At 30.7% G+C, this 18,280-nt stretch overlaps 2 pseudogenes across 2 annotated transcripts; both read left to right on the top strand.

Moving 5' to 3' along the window:
* The first annotated feature begins 5,706 nt into the window (after positions 1-5,706).
* On the top strand, positions 5,707-7,541 carry LOC149518099 (cytochrome P450 89A2 pseudogene; annotated as a pseudogene). Its single transcript, XR_016343586.1, has one exon. The product of XR_016343586.1 is annotated as a cytochrome P450 89A2 pseudogene (transcript).
* Positions 7,542-11,454: 3,913 nt separating this feature from the next.
* On the top strand, positions 11,455-18,198 carry LOC111276930 (large ribosomal subunit protein bL17c-like; annotated as a pseudogene). The gene is made up of 2 exons (XR_016343585.1): positions 11,455-11,923; positions 17,506-18,198. The product of XR_016343585.1 is annotated as a large ribosomal subunit protein bL17c-like (transcript).
* The last annotated feature ends 82 nt before the right edge of the window (positions 18,199-18,280 follow it).

The raw sequence follows: 18,280 nt of genomic DNA, 5'->3' as shown, positions 1-18,280 counted from the left end.
TTTTAATCCTTAGTATTTCTCTGACTCATGGTTTAATCCCGGTCTCCTTATTTTTTTTGACTTGTGACTTAATCGAAGTTCAATCATGATCTTGTTATTCCTTGACTCGCGGTGTTGTTCTGATCACTTTCCTTATTATTCGACTCTCGGTGTTACTTTAATCGATTCTTTATTTTTCAACTCATGATGCCATTATCACTTGACCTGACCTTAAAAAAAAAAATCTACGATTTACTTCCGAGCAAAATCGTTGTCTTTGTCTTTGCCTTATTCTTGATTCTCAGTAATGTACAAAGAGGGACAGTTGTAGACACCGATTTTGTCCGGGCTTACCTTTTATATTTTATTTTATTTTCAATTTTTTTCATTATTAATAATAATTTTGATAATAATATTAATTTAATTAAAAATTAAAAAAATTAAGAATTAAAAATCAAAATTATTAAAATATTAATTAAAATAAACAAACAAATAAAGGGAAAAGAAGGATAAAAAAACAAAAAGGTTGGTACGACGGCATCGCCGCCCTTGTCTAGCCCTCTGCTCGACAGCCACCCTACCCGTCCCATCAAACCTTTTAGCCCCCGACCAACCCCTGTCTAACCACCTCTACAACCTATCCCAGCCCACATACAGCCACCAAAATCCCCATCTTTAAAACCCCCCGGCTCTTCCCTTTAATTTTTCTCCCTGGAACAAAAAAAAACCACTCAGATAGAAGCTAAAAAAATGTAAACAAACTCCCCAACGCCAAACAGAAAGCCAAAAAAATCAACAAGAAAAAAACATAAAAATAGAAATCACAGTCCTCGCTAAATCGGCGAGGAGCGCCAAGGAGATACGTGCAACAAAAAAGAAAGATCATTAGTTTGAGTCTTTAAGAAAAAAAAAAGGGGGTCAGAAACTTTAAAACTTGATCTACAAGAATCGAGGACGTTTTCGATGAAAAGTGTACCAGATCTGAGCTCAAGAGATTGAACGAAACCTCTTGATAAAAAAATTTTTTTTTTATCACTGTCGACCACCTCCAATGACGGCCAGCGCGGCAGTCCGACGATCGAATGACGAGAGCCTCGGAGCTCTCCCCCAAAGTTATCTTTCCTTTTTTTTTTTGAAATAGAAAAGAATGAACTGAAAAAAAATTGACTTTTATAGAAGACATAGAAGCAAAACAACGTCGTTTTGAGCATAAGACCAAAACGACGCCGTTTCAAGCATAAGAGGATCAACGCGTGGATCGAACCCGACCCGAGATCCGCTCAAATTGACCCACCAACCTGCCTTAGCCACCATCTAGCTGGTTCGTATGAACCGCCAGTGAACCGGTCGAACCGGTTTGAACTGCTTGGCCACTAGAACCGCTCATCAGCTGGTTCAATCGAACCGTACGCCGAATCGACCCCTTTTCGATCCAACTGAACCGTCATTGATCAAACCGTTGATCGGTTCGATTCAGATAAAAATTTTTTTTTGAATTTTCTATTTTTTTATATATTATTATTTTTGTTATTTTAAGTATTTTTTTTATATATTTATGCATGATAAGTTCTTAAATTTGTTAAGATAAAAATTTAATTGTTTTAATAATAATAAAAATGAAAACAAGTAAGATAATAATTAAAAACATATATTAAAAATGCTCAAAAAAAGGTAATAATAATAATATATTTTTTATTATTTTTCCTACCTAGATGTTTGAGGGAATAAAAATATATCCTAAAAATAATTTCACCTAGATGTTGGAAAATTATTGTTAATAAATTTTCATAAAAAAAAAGAAATATATAAGAATTTTTTAATTAATTTTCAAAAATTACTAAAATCAAACTTGTTCTAAAAATCCGCTTAGATGTTGAAAATTTTTAGAGATGTTCACATTTTCTTAAAAAAAAATGAAACCTTAAACACTAATTCTTAAATTTCAAACCCTAGGTTTCTAAAACCCCTGGTTTCTAAAACCCCTAAAATCTAAAATCTCTTAAATCCAAACACTTAAAGTCCAAAACCCTAAAATCTCCAAATTCTAAAATCAAAATCATAAACCTTCCATACCCTAAAATTCAAGCCTTAAGACCCTATTAACCTTAAAATCAAACCTTAAAACCCTCAAAACTTAAACTAAAACCCTAAAATCCGAATCTTTAAAATCTTGAAACCCTAACCTTAAAACCTCTACACAAGCCCCTACCCAAAACATTCTGAAAATCCTAAGGATACATGTGAGAATCTCATTTGAAATGATTTGTTCCCGAATGCTGCTTAGATGATAGGATATTTAGGAAACTTTATTTCATTAAGTTTTTCATACGAGTTCTTAATTCGCATTAATAATAACTTTAATAAATAAAAGAGTATAACAATAAATTATGATCTTAAATATAAACAGTCACACCTAAGCTCTGCCTAGATGTTAGAAAGTTGGGGTGGTCTCATTATACTTAAGAATCCAACTTTAAAATTGCATTTCATGTTACATAACATTCATTGGCATACATATGTTAGCATGTTATTATTAGTAATTATTTGTATTATCCTATCTTTAATTTTTATTTACTATTTGATGATAAAATATTTTATAATAAAAAAGAATAATACTTTTAAAAAAAAAATTTTTTTGTGATATTATGAAAGAAAATAAAAAAATAACATTCTGAAAGAAATAATTTTTGGTACTCTACTTAGATGTTAGAGAGTCACTAATAATTATTTTTTATAGAGATTGTTTTTTCATTTTAAAGATTATCGTGTTAAATCTTAAGCAAAAAGAGTTATTTTAAATTATGCCTAAATGTTGAAAAATTTTAAAATAATTCTTTAACTTTAAGATTTTCTCAATATTCCTAAACAAAGAGCTTTAACAAAATTTTATTTTTTCAAATGAAAGGAATTAATGTTAAAATTCAAATTGAAACCATTTTTATCCAACATTGAAAATAACGCATAGTTAAATGATACCAATTTATGGGTGTTGCAGGGATGCTAATCCTTTCCCACACGTAACCGACTCTCGGACCCAACCTAAGTTTTCATAGATCAAAATTTATCTTTTTGATAAACTTTAAACTTACTTTTATAGTTTTATTAAAAAAAATAAATTTTTGATGATCAATCACACTTTAACAAAGATTAGTGGTGATTCTCTCATTTTATTTTGACTTTAAATTTTTTTTTACGTCTGGTGATCTCAAAACCGTTACGACATGAATTGACTAAAAAAATTTTTGCTCTGAATATCACTACTTGGGCAAAGTAACTGTTTGAGTAAATTGTATTGGTCTAATTTTAGTTGGTTCTAGATTAAACTGGGAAAAAAAAAAGAGGAGAATATAGCTTTATAAGTGCCTTTTTATGGAGCTAGATAATAAGATAACTATTGATTATCATGGATCATGCAACCATAGAAGTCTTGTTGATGTGGGTTGCGTAGCTGATGAAAAAAAAGATGGTGAAGGAAAAATGGATATAGAGGGATCGTTAAGCCTTATGGGTTAGGCAGGAAGATCTTGAAATTGTCACTAAAAAAGGCAAAAGATCACAATTGTATGCAGCTTACCCCCACTCTCACCATTTTTTTTTGTTTTTTGACCTTCGGCATTGCCAATCCCCTGTCCATTTTCTTAATCCCCGTTTGTTTTGACAGATAGAGGGAAATGGGGAGTATGGGGGCACCCAAGGACAAGGAAAGAGAGGTCAACAACGTCACCACGTGTTGTCTTCTTCTTCTTCTTTTCTATGATTATATAACTGTGTGACAGGTAAAACACTTTGAAACATTTTTGGTCTTTGTTTGTGCATTTGTCCATATGTTATATCGTGGAGGTTTTTCTACCAGAAATGGAATAGATTACGACCTGTTTGTAAATTATAAAAATATATTTATAATTTATAAAATATGTTTATAACTTATAAATTTTAATTTTTTTTTGAATTCATTTAAATAATAAATTTATTTAATTCGAATCGAACTAAATTTAAAATAATTTAGAATCTAAAATAATTTGTATATGAGATAATTCTAAGTTTGAAATTATCCAAATTCAAAACGTTTTGAATTTAAAAATATTTAAATTCCAAAAAATTCGTATTTGAAACGATCTGAAATAAATCTTAATCCAAAAAATTTAAATTAAATATAATTCGATTCAAAACTCATTGAATAGGCTCGTTTGCAACAAAAAAAAAAAAAAAGGAAGAAATTGAGCAATAATCCAACTAATATCAACCAGTAATTAGTTGTATCAAATCAAAAAATTAACCTCAACCTACCAAAAATACAAGATGCATCACTTTATTAAACGAATTCAAAATTATAAAAGGTAAAAACTCATTTTCTTTGTGCTATATACTTTTTGTTAATTTAGTATTTAAAAAAATAAAATTATAAATTTTGTACTTTAACTTTCATTCTATCTTTTATTTTGATATCGATATTGTTAATCAATTTTTTGATATAGTATAAAAATTTAATAAGATATTGACACATATCAAAATGTTCAATCAATATTATATTATCAATTGTCATATTAATATTAAAAAAGTATTGAAAAATTCAAGGACTTTCTTAAAAAAATTTTAAAGTCCAAAATATGTTTTAAAAATTATAAAATATATAAAATATTTTTAAAAAATTTAAAAAATCTCAAAATTTTAATAAAAATAAAAAAATAACAATTCTATAAAAACCCAAAAATGAAAAATTTAATAAAAAATTTTCTTAAAATTCAAAAAAATTGACAAAAACTTAAAAAATGAAAAAAAATCTAAATTTTGAAAAACTCTGAAAGTTTTTCAAAAATAATAAAATTTCAAAAATTCAAAAAAATCTCAAAATTTTGAAAATCTGAAACTTCTAAAAAATTTAATTTTTTTTTTTAAAATAAAAAATCTTAGTAATTTAATAAAAATCCTATAAAATTCAAAATAAATTTTGAAATGTTCAATAAATATATAAAAATGAAAATTTTAATAAAAATAATTAAAACTAAAGATATTATTATTTTAATTAAAATTTTTATTTTTTATATTTTTTTTGAATTTCTTAGAAATTTTTTGAATTTTCTTTGATTTTGTATTAAATTGTTAAGTTTTCTATCTTTTAATTTTTCATAACTTTTGCAGTTTGTTTCAAAATTTTTAGGTTTTTTAATTCTTCATAAATATTTTAATTTTTTTATTCTCTATATTGTTTCATATTTTTTGAAAATTTTTTTAGAAAATTTTAAAAATTTTCATATATTTTTTAAAAACTTTAGAATTTTTAAGTTTTTGTGAATTTTTTTAAAATTTTTTTGTTTTTTTAATTTTTCAAAAATTTTTAAATTTCATTGAATTATTTATTAAAATTTTGAGTTTTTTCTTTTAAAATTTATTCATTCATAATTTTTAAGTTTTTATACTTTTTAAAATATTTTAGTTTATTTAATTTTATATAATTTCTTTAAATAATTCATTTTTTAAAAAAATTTTGAGAAAAAAATTTAAATGTTAACATTATAATTGATGATGTAGGATTTATTAAATTTTTTTTATAAATAATTATATTTTATTAGATATTTATGTCATTTTTTTCATTGATTGTTGAGTTAATGACGTTAATGCAAAGTAACAAAATAAATAACGAAATAAAAATTACAGTATCAAATTAAAAATTTATTTTTTAAAATTATCAAAATTGATATAAAATATATAATAAAAGGGCTAAATGTATATTTATCCTTAAAAAAAATAAAAATAAAAAAAAACCAATCCAAAACAGGATTTAAAGCAGTGAATAATCAGCTACCACAGAAAAAGACAAAGCACACCCTATAAACTCAGAGTCAATTTTCTCTTTTGTCACACCATCTCCACTTATCCAAACAATGGAAACTTGGTTCCTCATCCTCCTCACCATTTCCATCTCTCTTCTTCTCAAAGCCTTTCTCAACCTCTTCTCCCCTTCCAAAACGCTTCCCCATAATCTCCCTCCAGGCCCTTTCACTTTCCCTATCATTGGCAACATTTTATGGCTCCGCAAATCTTTCTTCGAAATCGAACCAATCCTCCGCAGCCTCCATACAAAGCTTGGTCCCATGGTCACTCTACACATTGGTCCTCGTCCCAACATCTTCGTCTCCGATCGTTCCCTTGCTCACCAGGCTTTAGTCCAAAGCGGTTCACTATTTTCAGACCGCCCCGAAGCTCTTGCTACTAATAAGATCATGACTAGTAACCAACACAACATCAACTCTGCCCCCTATGGCCCAACCTGGCGGCTTTTGCGGCGGAATCTGACTTCAGAAATCCTCCATCCTTCACGTATAAAGTCCTATTCTCATGCACGTAAATGGGTTTTGGAAATTCTTCTTGATAATTTAGAGTCAAAGGCTAAAACTGGAGAATCGGTTCAGGTTTTGGCTCATTTTCAATATGCTATTTTTTGTTTGCTAGTTTTGATGTGTTTTGGTGATAAGCTTTCTCAAGAGAAAATCAAAGAAATTGAAGCTGTTATGCGAAGGGTGCTGTTAAGTTTTGGAAGATTCAATGTACTTAACATTTGGCCTAGAGTGACCAAGGTTTTGCTTCGTAAGCAATGGAGGCAGCTTTTTCAACTACGTAAGAATCAAGAAGATGTGCTGATTCCTTTGATAAGAGCAAGAAAGAAAGCTAAAGAGGAGAAACTAAGCAAGGACAGTGATGATTATGTTTTGGCATATGTTGATACTTTGTTGGATTTGGAGTTACCAGAGGAGAAAAGGAAACTTGATGAAGGAGAAATTGTTAGTTTGGCCTCTGAGTTTCTTAATGGTGGCACTGATACCACCTCCACCGCTTTGCAATGGATTATGGCCAATTTGGTGAAATACCCATATATTCAGGATAAATTAGTGCTTGAAATTAAAGGGGTTGTGGGAGATGAAGAGGAAAAAGTCAGAGAAGATGATTTGCCAAAGATGCCTTATTTGAAAGCAGTGATTTTGGAAGGGCTAAGAAGGCACCCACCAGGGCACTTTGTGGTGCCTCATCGTGTGACAGAAGACACAGTCCTGGGAGAATTTTTGGTCCCCAAGAATGGAACTATCAATTTCATGGTGGCAGAAATGGGATGGGATCCAAAGGTGTGGGAGGATCCAATGGCATTTAAGCCTGAGAGGTTCTTGGGAAGTGATGATAGTAGTGGTGAAGCGTTTGACATAACAGGAAGTAGGGAGATTAAGATGATGCCTTTTGGAGTTGGGAGAAGAATTTGTCCTGGACTTGGCTTAGCCCTTCTTCATCTGGAGTATTTTGTGGCAAATTTGATTTGGAAATTTGAATGGAAGGCTATGGATGGAGATGAGATCAGCTTGGAGGAGAAGCTAGAGTTCACGGTTGTGATGAAGAATCCATTGAGGGCCCACATTTCGCCAAGGAAGAGACAAGGTGTTGATTTTCTACTTAGAAATTAAATTATATAGGTGGAGGTCAGATGTCAATTTAGCTATTAAGTATGTGCTTAATATGTATGCATGTTTCTTTCTATACATGAATCTAGAAAACTTTATATAGTAAGTAGTTTTCGACATGACTGCATCAATTGATCTGATAAGGAATACCAGTTAATGAATGGGGCAGCCTAGACCGTTACTTCTCCCAGAATAATTGGCAACAAACTTTATTGGTTTCACACCATTTAAGCTTTTCACAAACATATGGACATGGTATTCTGCTTTTGGCAAGGTGTCCTGGAATTTTTATGGCATCCCCTGGATTTCTGTCACGCAAATTTCATTGGAAAAGCTGATATTTTAATGAGTTTTCTTTGAAGTTTTCTTCATAGTTAAAGTTAATTAATAAGACACCATCGAATGGATCACTTAAATAGCGAAAAGAGTATATTCTCTTTTTGTTGCATAAGATTTGAATATATTAAGAAAGTAATTTTTTTTATAAATTTATTACATTTCACGTAAATAAACCTGCTACTTGCTTGAATCAGTCTAAGAAGGGATTAATGGATAAAACCCAAAAACCTATCACTGCTTCAAAAAATTATTTACCAAGACAAGTAATAGTTATTATCATCCAGTTGGCTTGGTCAGTTACTTATTTTTTGCTTTATTGAATAAATAGTGGGTTAAGAACATTTGATCTTAATCCGAATACAATATGCAAATAAAAGAAATAACATGAAATGAATCAAAGTTACTAACAGCTTTCCTAAATGTCAAAAAAAACATGCATAGAAAGTTCAATCTTGGAAAGCACGACAAAAAATCAACCGTAGAGTTTTAGTTATTTTATTGGAAGTCAACACATTCAAATCCTTCCATAAAACCCTCCGCATGACTTCTTGGTGTGAAGCTGCTGTTTTGTCCCTAGTAAATTTGTAATCCACGGTTCCCACATGCGAAGCTGCACCTTATAAACTTTGTTGTATTGCTGTTTTAATTGATATGCAATAAATAAATAAATAAAAACAAAGCTGAATCACTACTTCCTATGTATGCATTTTCTGGTCAGGATGAGTAGTTCATATCACAATTGTAAACACAATATAAAAATATAGAAGGTCAATTATTGTAATGGCTTTATATTTTAATAAAATTTAAAAGTTAATCTCTCCATTATAATTTATAAAAATATAATTTTTATATTATTTTAATTTGATATTTTTACTTTAATAATTAATTTTATCAAATTTTTATCGTTAAAATATTGAAATAGTAGTTGATTTAATGATGTAAGTATTGACTTTATTGATGTGATATTAACTTTGTTAATGTGACGATAACTCTGCTAGTATGACGATATGAATAAATGAAATCGATTGTCAAATTGTATAAATGATCCTTGTATTCATACAAAATTTAAATTTTAGTTTCTTTAATACAATTTATAAGAATCTTGTCCTTATATAAATTGAATTTAACAATATTAATCTAAATATTAATATGATCAATTATTCTATTAACTTTGCTAACTTTATCATTAATTTTTAGAAAATCATCTAAAAATTAAAAACATCTTAAAAATTTTTAAAGAATCTAAAAAATTATAAATTTCAAAATATTAAAAAATATATGATTTTTCAGTTTTTCCCAAAATTTTAAAACATTAAATTTAATTTTGTTCAAATATTTTAATTTTTTTAAAAACGTCATATTTCTTGAATTTTTTTAACAACTTTTTTATTCTAAAAATATTAATTTTATTTTTTCCCAATATTTTAATTTCTTATAAAAATAAATATTTCTTGAATTTTTATGAAAAATCTGATTCATTTTTTTTAAAAAAATATATTTTTAAAATTTTTATAAAAAATTAAAATATTTACCAATATTTTATTTTTAAAAAAAATAATATTTTTGAATTATTTTAATAAAATCAGATTTTTTAAAAAATTAATATTGAAATTTAATATTTTTAAAAATGAAGAAAAATTCTAAATAATTAATAAATTTGAATTTTTTAAATTAAAACCTTATTCTTCTTAAAAATTTTAAAATATTAAAAAAAATTTAATTCAATGTTTTTAAAACATTCAAAAAGCCTAAAAATCATATTTTTTTAGTTTTTATTTTTCTAATTTTTCAAAAATTTTTGAATTTTTTATGACTTTTTAATTGTGAGATGGTTGGATAAAAAGACAAAAGTTACGTAAGTAAAATTAACGAATAGTAATTGACCGGATTAATAATTGAATCAATATTATTAAATTAAACATGTACATGGATGATATTTTTATAAATTATATCAGAGAGATTAAAATTTAAATTTCATGTAAATATAAAAATTATTTACATAATTTACCAACTGATTTTATTCATCTATACTATTATATCAACAAAATCAATGTTATAAATCAATATCATATCAATAAAGTCGATATAACGTCAACAATTATATTGCCTATGTCATTAATCAAATGCCATATTAGTATTTTTAATGGTAAAAATTTGACGAGATTAATAATGGGATTAAAATTATCAATCGAAATAGTATGAAAATTATATTTTCATAAATTATAATATAAGAATTAAATTTCAAATTTCGTTAGAATACAGGAACCACTATCATAATTTGACTTTAAAAAAACATAAAAACAATATAATTCAAAATTTTAATAAAATTCATATAAAGGTTTGGTAAAAATTAAAAGATATATTTTATGTTTGATATGTTAACATAAATTATAATATTATAATATTTTCTATTTTATAGTTGTTTAATATGAAATAAATAGGCACTATTATATTAATTACCAATCCAATTTTTTGTTAAGAAGTGACAGCGTTTATCGTGGCCTTCCATTTTTTAAGGTTTTTGGAATATACATGCCATCTAAATTCAAGTTTGCTTGTCTTTGGTTGTAGCAGCTTTGGAACCTAATTTCATTGGCAGAAATTAAGAGCAAAAAAGATGACAAATGTTTTTAGAATTATCCTGTTGTTACAACTCAAATATCGGGTACAAGGCCTGGAAAGCATTTTGCAGTTCAGACAATAAAATTGCATAATCTGTTACTTTGCGCCTTAGTTATGGTATTTTGTCTGAATGATCATACAAATTAATTACAACGCGTTGAATTTTGTTAACAATAATTTAAATTCTGTTCTTTTATAATCCAGACGTAATCTAGCTGTTTTGTTTGTCTACATAAGTGAAATGCAGACACTAATTGGTGCAAATTTTATTTTGTTTTTTGTGATTGGGCAAAATTTTCATGTGTAGTCTTGGCGTTGTCGGTTGATATTTCGAAGGACACCGCTTTCCTGGCATTGCCCATTTGGTTTGGAAGCTTTCGCTTGATTTTGCATTGAATTTTGGTCAAGATGAAGGGGAAAATCTTGTGCAAAAAATTGGATGGATTGGAGAAGTAGAACAAAATCTTTTATATCTTGATTAGTACGAGAGGGTAATACCAATGAGAGCTTATCTCAGTGGCATCGGAGCACGCCTTGGACTTCAGAATTTTGAATGGATTAAAATATTAAAAAAGTGTTTGAATAATTTTATATTTTAAATAAAATTTTATTTTTTATCGTGTTTAAATAAAATTTTATTTTTGAATTTGAATTCAAATAAATTTTTATTTTCAATAAAAATTTAATTTGTATTCAAACAAATTTTTATTACAAACAAAAAATTAATTTATAATAAAAATTTATTTAAGTACAAATTAAAATTTATTTAATTTATTTTGATATAAATTAAAATTTAAAAATTTATTTTAATACAAATTAAAAATAAAAAAATTATTTGAGTATCATAAAAATATAAAATTTATCCAAATAAAATGATAAAATGATAAAATTTTAAAATTTTTTTATTATTTTATTTTGACCTTTTTGAATTCCAACATTATTCGTGACCCAAAATAATGGGTGCCAGTAACTCGACCAAAGTGCTAATAACCTCTTCTTCAATCACTTGGTCAAGAAGCTGTTAATATATGTTATTTAATTACGTTGGAGGCCCATGCTCATAGCAAACGCAGACACAACGGCCCATTAAAGATAATTTGGATTTGTTTCGTCCATTTCAGCCCAAAGGGCAAAGCAGAGAATTGACCAAGTGTTTGTTTGAAGGCCAGCCTCATTCTCTGAATCTCTATCCAATTCATCTTTCAAGTTTCAAGTAAAGCCCTCAATTCTCTCACAGTTTTTTCTTCAATTATTCAGTTTCTTCTACAACAATTCCTTATCCATTCCCATTTTCACCAATTTCCAGGGTCATCCATAAAACCCAGAGTTGAAAATGGTGGCTATGGCAATGGTCACAGATTGTGGGAGTAGTAGATGGAGTGTGGTGTCTTTAAAGTAAACTCTGCCGCCACTCACTTCCACAGCTTGTTCCATTAAGTTACCATGTCGTCTTCATCCTCCGACCAAATCCCCTCAGCTTGTTCGCTCTTTCACTGTTCTCTCTACTGTTAACCCTCTCCATTCCCTCGGCTTCTCTGGTAATACTATTACTTCTCTCCTGCCCCTTTCATTTTCATACCCTTTTCTTATAATCACTTCAATTTTCTTTCTGAATATTAGAGATAACAAATTGTAGCCCCCACCTTTTATTTTTGTGTGGTGAATGAAATACATTTTTTTTGTACTTTTATAAAGAACAATTATGCTAGAATTAATGTTAAATTTTTGTTCATTTGGCATCAATTACTGTGCTTAAGTTGTTATACTTGTGTAATGTTATCATTCAAGTTGTTGTCAGCTGACTCTCTATCATGATAAGTTAGAAACTAAGTGCCAAGAATATGCTGAACTGTTTTATTACTGTCTTAATCCTTTAAAAGCTATATGGTTTGAGAGGAAGACTGGTTTATTTATTTATTTTTATTTCATTTCTTGATGCAGAACAGAGACAAGCTGAACAAGGACTGGTTTTTTTTGTTATTTCTAGTAAGGTGTTTTATGGGTTGTGCTTGTGATGCCCAAACACAGAAGCTGAGTTGTGTTTGTATAAGGGTTGGTTTAAACAAAAAATGAAAAAAAAAACAAAAGTTTAATTAATTGATAAGTTTAAGCAAAGTATGGATCGTCTAAATAGTGACCTTTAAGTAGCTCAAATCCCATCAATTTAGCATTCAACCAAGAAATCAAGGCATACCTCCTTGAAAGTGTATCTGCCACAATGTTGAGATTTTCCTTCTTGTACTTTATGACATAGGGAACCTATTTGGTAAGTCTTCTATTCAGCTTATTCTAATTCAAGTGCTTCAAGGATTCATGATCAATATTAATCACAAACTCCTTTAGCAATAAGTAGTGCTGCCATGTCTCCAAAGCACGAATTAAAACATAAAACTCCTTATCATAGATAGAAAAATTTAAGCTAGCCCCACTAAGCTTCTCACTAAAGTAAGCAATTGGGCTCTTTTCTTACATTAACATAGCTCCAATTCCCACCCCCAAGGCGTCACATTCAATCTCAAAGGTCTTCGAAAACTCAAAAAGGGTTAATATCGGAGCAAACCATAGTTTCTCCTTGATAAGCTCAAAGTTCCCTTGTGCTTCTTCACCCCATTAGAGTACAACTCCCTTCTTTATTAACTCAGTCAATGGAGCTAAGATGGTGCTGAAATTCTTCACAAATCTCCTATAGAATGAAGTGAAACCATGAAAACTTCTTACTTCCAAAACATTGGTTAGAAATGGCCATTCTTAAATTGCTTTCACCTTTTCTTTATTAACTTCAATCCCATGCTGGAACATCACCTAACCAAGAAAGATAACTAAGTCTTGACAAAAGTGGCACTTTTTCAAGTTTCTAAACATTCTCTCTTGTCATAAGACTTCAAATACTTCTTTAAGATACTGCACATGCTCTTCTAAGTTTCTGCTATACATCAAAATGTCATTAAAATGCATCACAACAAACTTACCAATGAATTTACGCAAGACATATTTCATTAGTGTCATGAATGTGCTTGGTGCATTTGATAAACCGAATGGCATCACCATTCACTCATACAATCAATGCTTGATCTTGAAAGCTCTCTTCCATTCATCTCCCTCCTTCGTGTGAATTTGATGATACCTGCTCTTCAAATCCACCTTGGAAAACAACCTTGACCCATGTAGCTCGTCAAGTATGTCATTAAGCCTTGGAAGTGGATAACAGTACTTGATAGTGATCTTGTTGATTGCACGGCTATCAACACACATCTGTATAGTCTTATCCTTCTTAGGAACCAACAAAGCAGGTACGAAATAAGGACTTATGGGCTCCCACAATGCCCCTATCTAACATCTCATTCACTTACCTTTGTAGTTCTTTGGCTTCCTTGGGATTGCATCTATAAGCAAGTCTATTTGGCAAAGCAGCCCTTGGAATAACATCAATTTGATGCTCAATCCCCTTAATTGGTGGTAATCCCATTGCAACTCATCTAGAAAGACCTCTGCAAACTCCCCTAATAACTTCTTAACTTGTGGTGGTAGTGGATAATCCTCCCTTTGAGTCACTTCTTTGACAAGCAACATTAACACCAAATCAGAATTTGACAAGGCCCTCTGCACTTCTTTCTTTTTTACAAGCAAGCTTTCGTTCTTTCCCTTTTCCATCAATAATTGGTCCTTTTGCACTTGTGTGAGCTGAGTGGTGCTAATTAAGGGTGTAAATGATACATTAGTATTCGTAAGTTACTCGGGTTCGATTCGAATAAAATTCAAATTTAATTCGATTATTATCGAGTCGAGCTCGAGCTCGACTCATCGATTGAGCCGAGTTCGAATATTCTTATACACGGTTTAAGTAGCTCACGAGTTTAATCGAGCTTTTATATTTAAATATATTTTTATTATTTTAATTAATAAAATATCTCAAATTCGAATTCGAACACAAATAATCAAACTTTTGTCGAGTATACAAATCAAACTTATTTTTATATATTAATCGAACGAGCTCGAGTAGCTCGATTTCGATCACGAATCGAGCTCAAGTTAGAAAAATGAAACTCGATTGAGTTCGAACCGAATATTGAGCCACGAGTTAGGAGTCGAACTCAAACTTCTCACTGTATCGATTCGACTCGACTCGATTACATCCTTAGTACTAACACAATTTATTTCCCATCCTTTGTGCAAGAATAGGTATTTTTGAAAACATCATGTATAGTACACCTATCAAACTACCATGGTCGCCCTAGCGAAAGATGTCCCACGCTCATTGCTACAACATCACATGGCACTTCATCTTTGTAGGTCTTCTCAATCAAAAACAGCATCATCACTTGCTTGATAACTTTGATCTCCCCTGACTCATTCAACCAATGCAGTTTGTATGAATAAGAATGCTTGATTGTGGCTAAATTTAGGTTCTCCACCAAAGTAGTGGATGCCATATTTGTACAACTCACCCCATCAATAATCACACCACAAAATTTTTTATTGACAGTGGACCTAGTGTGAATGATGTTTTTCCACTGCTCATCACTAACCTTAGCTTGTAAATTCAAGGCTCACCTAATGACAAGTATTCACCTTCATTTGGATGTTCTATGGCATCCTCTTCTAACCCATCTTTTTCTTCTTCTTCAAAATTTGCCTCATCCTTACTTTCAATAGTATTTGTGCTTTTCAAACAATCATAACCCTCTTGTTTGGACATTTAACTACTATATGCCCCAAACTGAGATACTCGAAAAACTTGGTATCTCAAGCTCTCCTTGGAGGTGTAGGCTCAACCACCTTGTCTTTCCCTTTCATTACTTCAACCGGTGGCTTGCTCGAACTTTCTTTCTTTTGCTTCGTTAGAGTCGCCTTAGAAATAGCCCATGGAGGTATAGACGTAGATCCATTCCCCTTGCTCCCAATCGGCTTTGAAACACTAGATCTACCTTGTCCCCTTTTAAGTTGCCATTCAACTTTTACGACAAGCTTAATCACATTTTCCAAAAATACATAAGGCTACAACTCCACAGTATGCACAATCTCCCTATTCAGCTCTCCTAAGAATCTTGCGATGGTCTGCTCTTGAGGCTCATGCAACTAGCACCTCATCAACATCATCTCAAATTCCTCGACATAATCTTCCGCGCGCATAACCTTTTGTCAAAGACTTTGAAGCTTGATGTAGAGTTCTTGGGGGTAATATTTTGGAGCAAACCATTTCTGCATTAATCTCTTCATCTTACGTCAACTTTGAACTTTATCCTCTCCATCAGGCTTCCTTTACGTCTTGATGTTCTCCCACTATAGATTAGCATAATTTGTAAACTCAAGGGTAGCAAGTATACACTTTTTCAATTCAGAATAATCATGGCACTCGAACACTTTTCTACCCTTTGCATCGACTTCAAGTACTCCTTAGCTAAACTAGTACCCTTAAAAGTTGTGATTGTTTTCCTGAGGTTGCTTCCTCCTCTGGCCATGGTATTCATCCATGCCGCAATCTATACCGACTCATCATCATCTTTGTCGTGATCATGGGTAGCCTCTTTTTGTACTTGAGGCCCTCGTTGTCTTGCGGGTTGTTGCACTTCCAATCTTTCACAACCTTGAGTCAAACGGGCAAATTGTTCCATCATTTCTTCTTGCCTTCGCTGGATTTCTAGAACTTGTCTTGCCTTCTCTGGAATCCTAGTACTTGTGCTTGCTCCAGAGACATCCCCTTCGATACTCCTCTTTTGGCCATATCTCCAATCAACATCAAATCTATAAATATTCGACTCACAAACCACAAAAACTTACGCTCTGATACTAATATGATGCACCTCAAATTCAGAAGCTGAGTTGTGGCTAGTATAATGATTGGTTTAAACAAGAAAAGAAAAAATAAAGAACATAAACCGAAGCTTAATTAACTGTTAATTTGGCACACCACAATCAATCAAACAATGGGTTGATTGGATACACTCTTAGAAGAGAAAGAAGGAATAATGATAAGAATTTGGGTAATTTGCCACAAAACAAGGGTGATTTTTTTTTATAAGAATTGAAGAAGAATGCAATGCAATTCTAGTTATTATTCTCAATAATGATTTGTGGCTATTACATTACTAAGACATTTATAACTCTAGAATCTAAGATATATTCTTGATTAATGAAAGAAAAATCTAGGAAAGAAAAAAATCTAAGATACTTAATAAATAAGATCTTTTACCAGATCTGGTGAAAGATAAAAATCTCTAAAACTAAAATAGGAAAGATAACGTACTAAATCTAAAATAGAAAAGATTACAAGTAATTAACCTAATAATCTTCCAAGATTAGTCACAAATCTTCATATTTTCATTCTTCCAGCCGCAAATCTTCAAATCATCTATCTCTTACATGCAACAGCCCATATGTGAGCCTTATTACATGTAAAAGCCATAAGTGAGGCCCATGACAGCATGACCCAATATGTGAAGCTCAAATTCAAGCAATAAACCCAAATAGCATGAAACAGCCCAAATGTGCACAAACACCTTCACAAGTAATGAAGGTGACCATCCTAGGCTCGCCGCCATACAATAACTGTATATGAGTTGAAATCTATCCAAGTAAAAGATTAAGAGCCGAATGCTTTTTAGCTCTAGAACGAGTTATAAGACCAATAATTGGTGTAATTGAGTGTTGGTTCATGTCTTCATCATTATGAGCTAAATCAGCCTCCACTATATCACCATAATGGATCCCATAAGCTTGGTATTTTGCATTTATATCAAGGATTTGGTTTTTGCTTGTAATTACCTTTATTGATTTAGTTTCCGGTAGTTTTAGGAGTAGGAAATATGGAGCTTTCTCTTAATTAATTTACTATGAATTACTGAAATTTGGATTATTGAGACTTTTAAGTGTTATCTTTTGATAATTGAAAATTTGGTATTAGGAATTGATTACTGAGAATTGAGATTGGAGAATTTCTATTGAAAATTTTACATTATTTCTTGAGTGTTTTATTTGAGATCAGTTGTCTTAATCATTTCTATACTCTAGTAACTCTGCTTTTTTTTTTTTTTGTATAATTTTTTCTTTCAAGTTATGCAAAACAGATACTTTTATAATCTTTAACTCTAATTATTATATTACTAATCTCACTAACTGGCAGACCTCACCAGCTTTGAGCACAATTTCACCATAATTGATAATGGTGGTCGATTCTATGCCAAGGCATGGCAGACGAGTACCTAAACTCAACAGGCCTCCTGACCAGCTTCGTGCACTCCTTCGAGGGCTCACGATGCAGCTCCTAGAACATGGTCGGATCAAAACCACCAGGGCTGGGGCAAGCACTATGAGGAAGTATGTTGACAAAAATGATCACCTTAGCTAAGGGTGGTTCTCTTCACAAAAGTAGGCAGGCTCTTGGCATCATTTATGAGAAACAAATTGTGCATGCTCTATTTGCTGAGTTGCAAGATAGGTACGGTGATAGAAATGGTGGATATACACGAATTATTAGAACACTGCCTAGGGAAGGGGACAACGCACCAATGGCCTACGTTGAACTTGTATAGGTACTTTCCATTGTTAAGGCGTATTGCATGATTGTATGCACAGTTGCCTGTTTGATATAAATTAGTGCAGCTGAACAAGCTTTCTCTTATTTGTTCAAGTGTTTACCTTCAATTATGTTTGTACTTTGATGCTAGATGATGTTCTAGCTAAATTTCATACCGGTTTAATATTTATTGAATGAATCCTATTCCAAGTAGAGGCACATAGGTAAATTGCAATGAATGGAGTGCCTTGTCCTTTCTAATTGCTACAACTATACTATAATTTACCTTCCTCCATATCTTTAATGGTATCCTTATCATATTTCACATGTCAGGTTGAAAAGGACCAAATAATCCAAATTCACTTAACTTATTTCTGCCCCC

This window comes from Durio zibethinus, chromosome 7 (genome assembly GCF_047325235.1).
Source record: "Durio zibethinus cultivar Kanyao isolate XHJ-2024 chromosome 7, ASM4732523v1, whole genome shotgun sequence".
NCBI classification, from domain to species: domain Eukaryota; kingdom Viridiplantae; phylum Streptophyta; class Magnoliopsida; order Malvales; family Malvaceae; genus Durio; species Durio zibethinus.
Note: the sequence above shows the minus strand (reverse complement) of the source record. Positions and strands in the feature narration are given on the sequence as shown.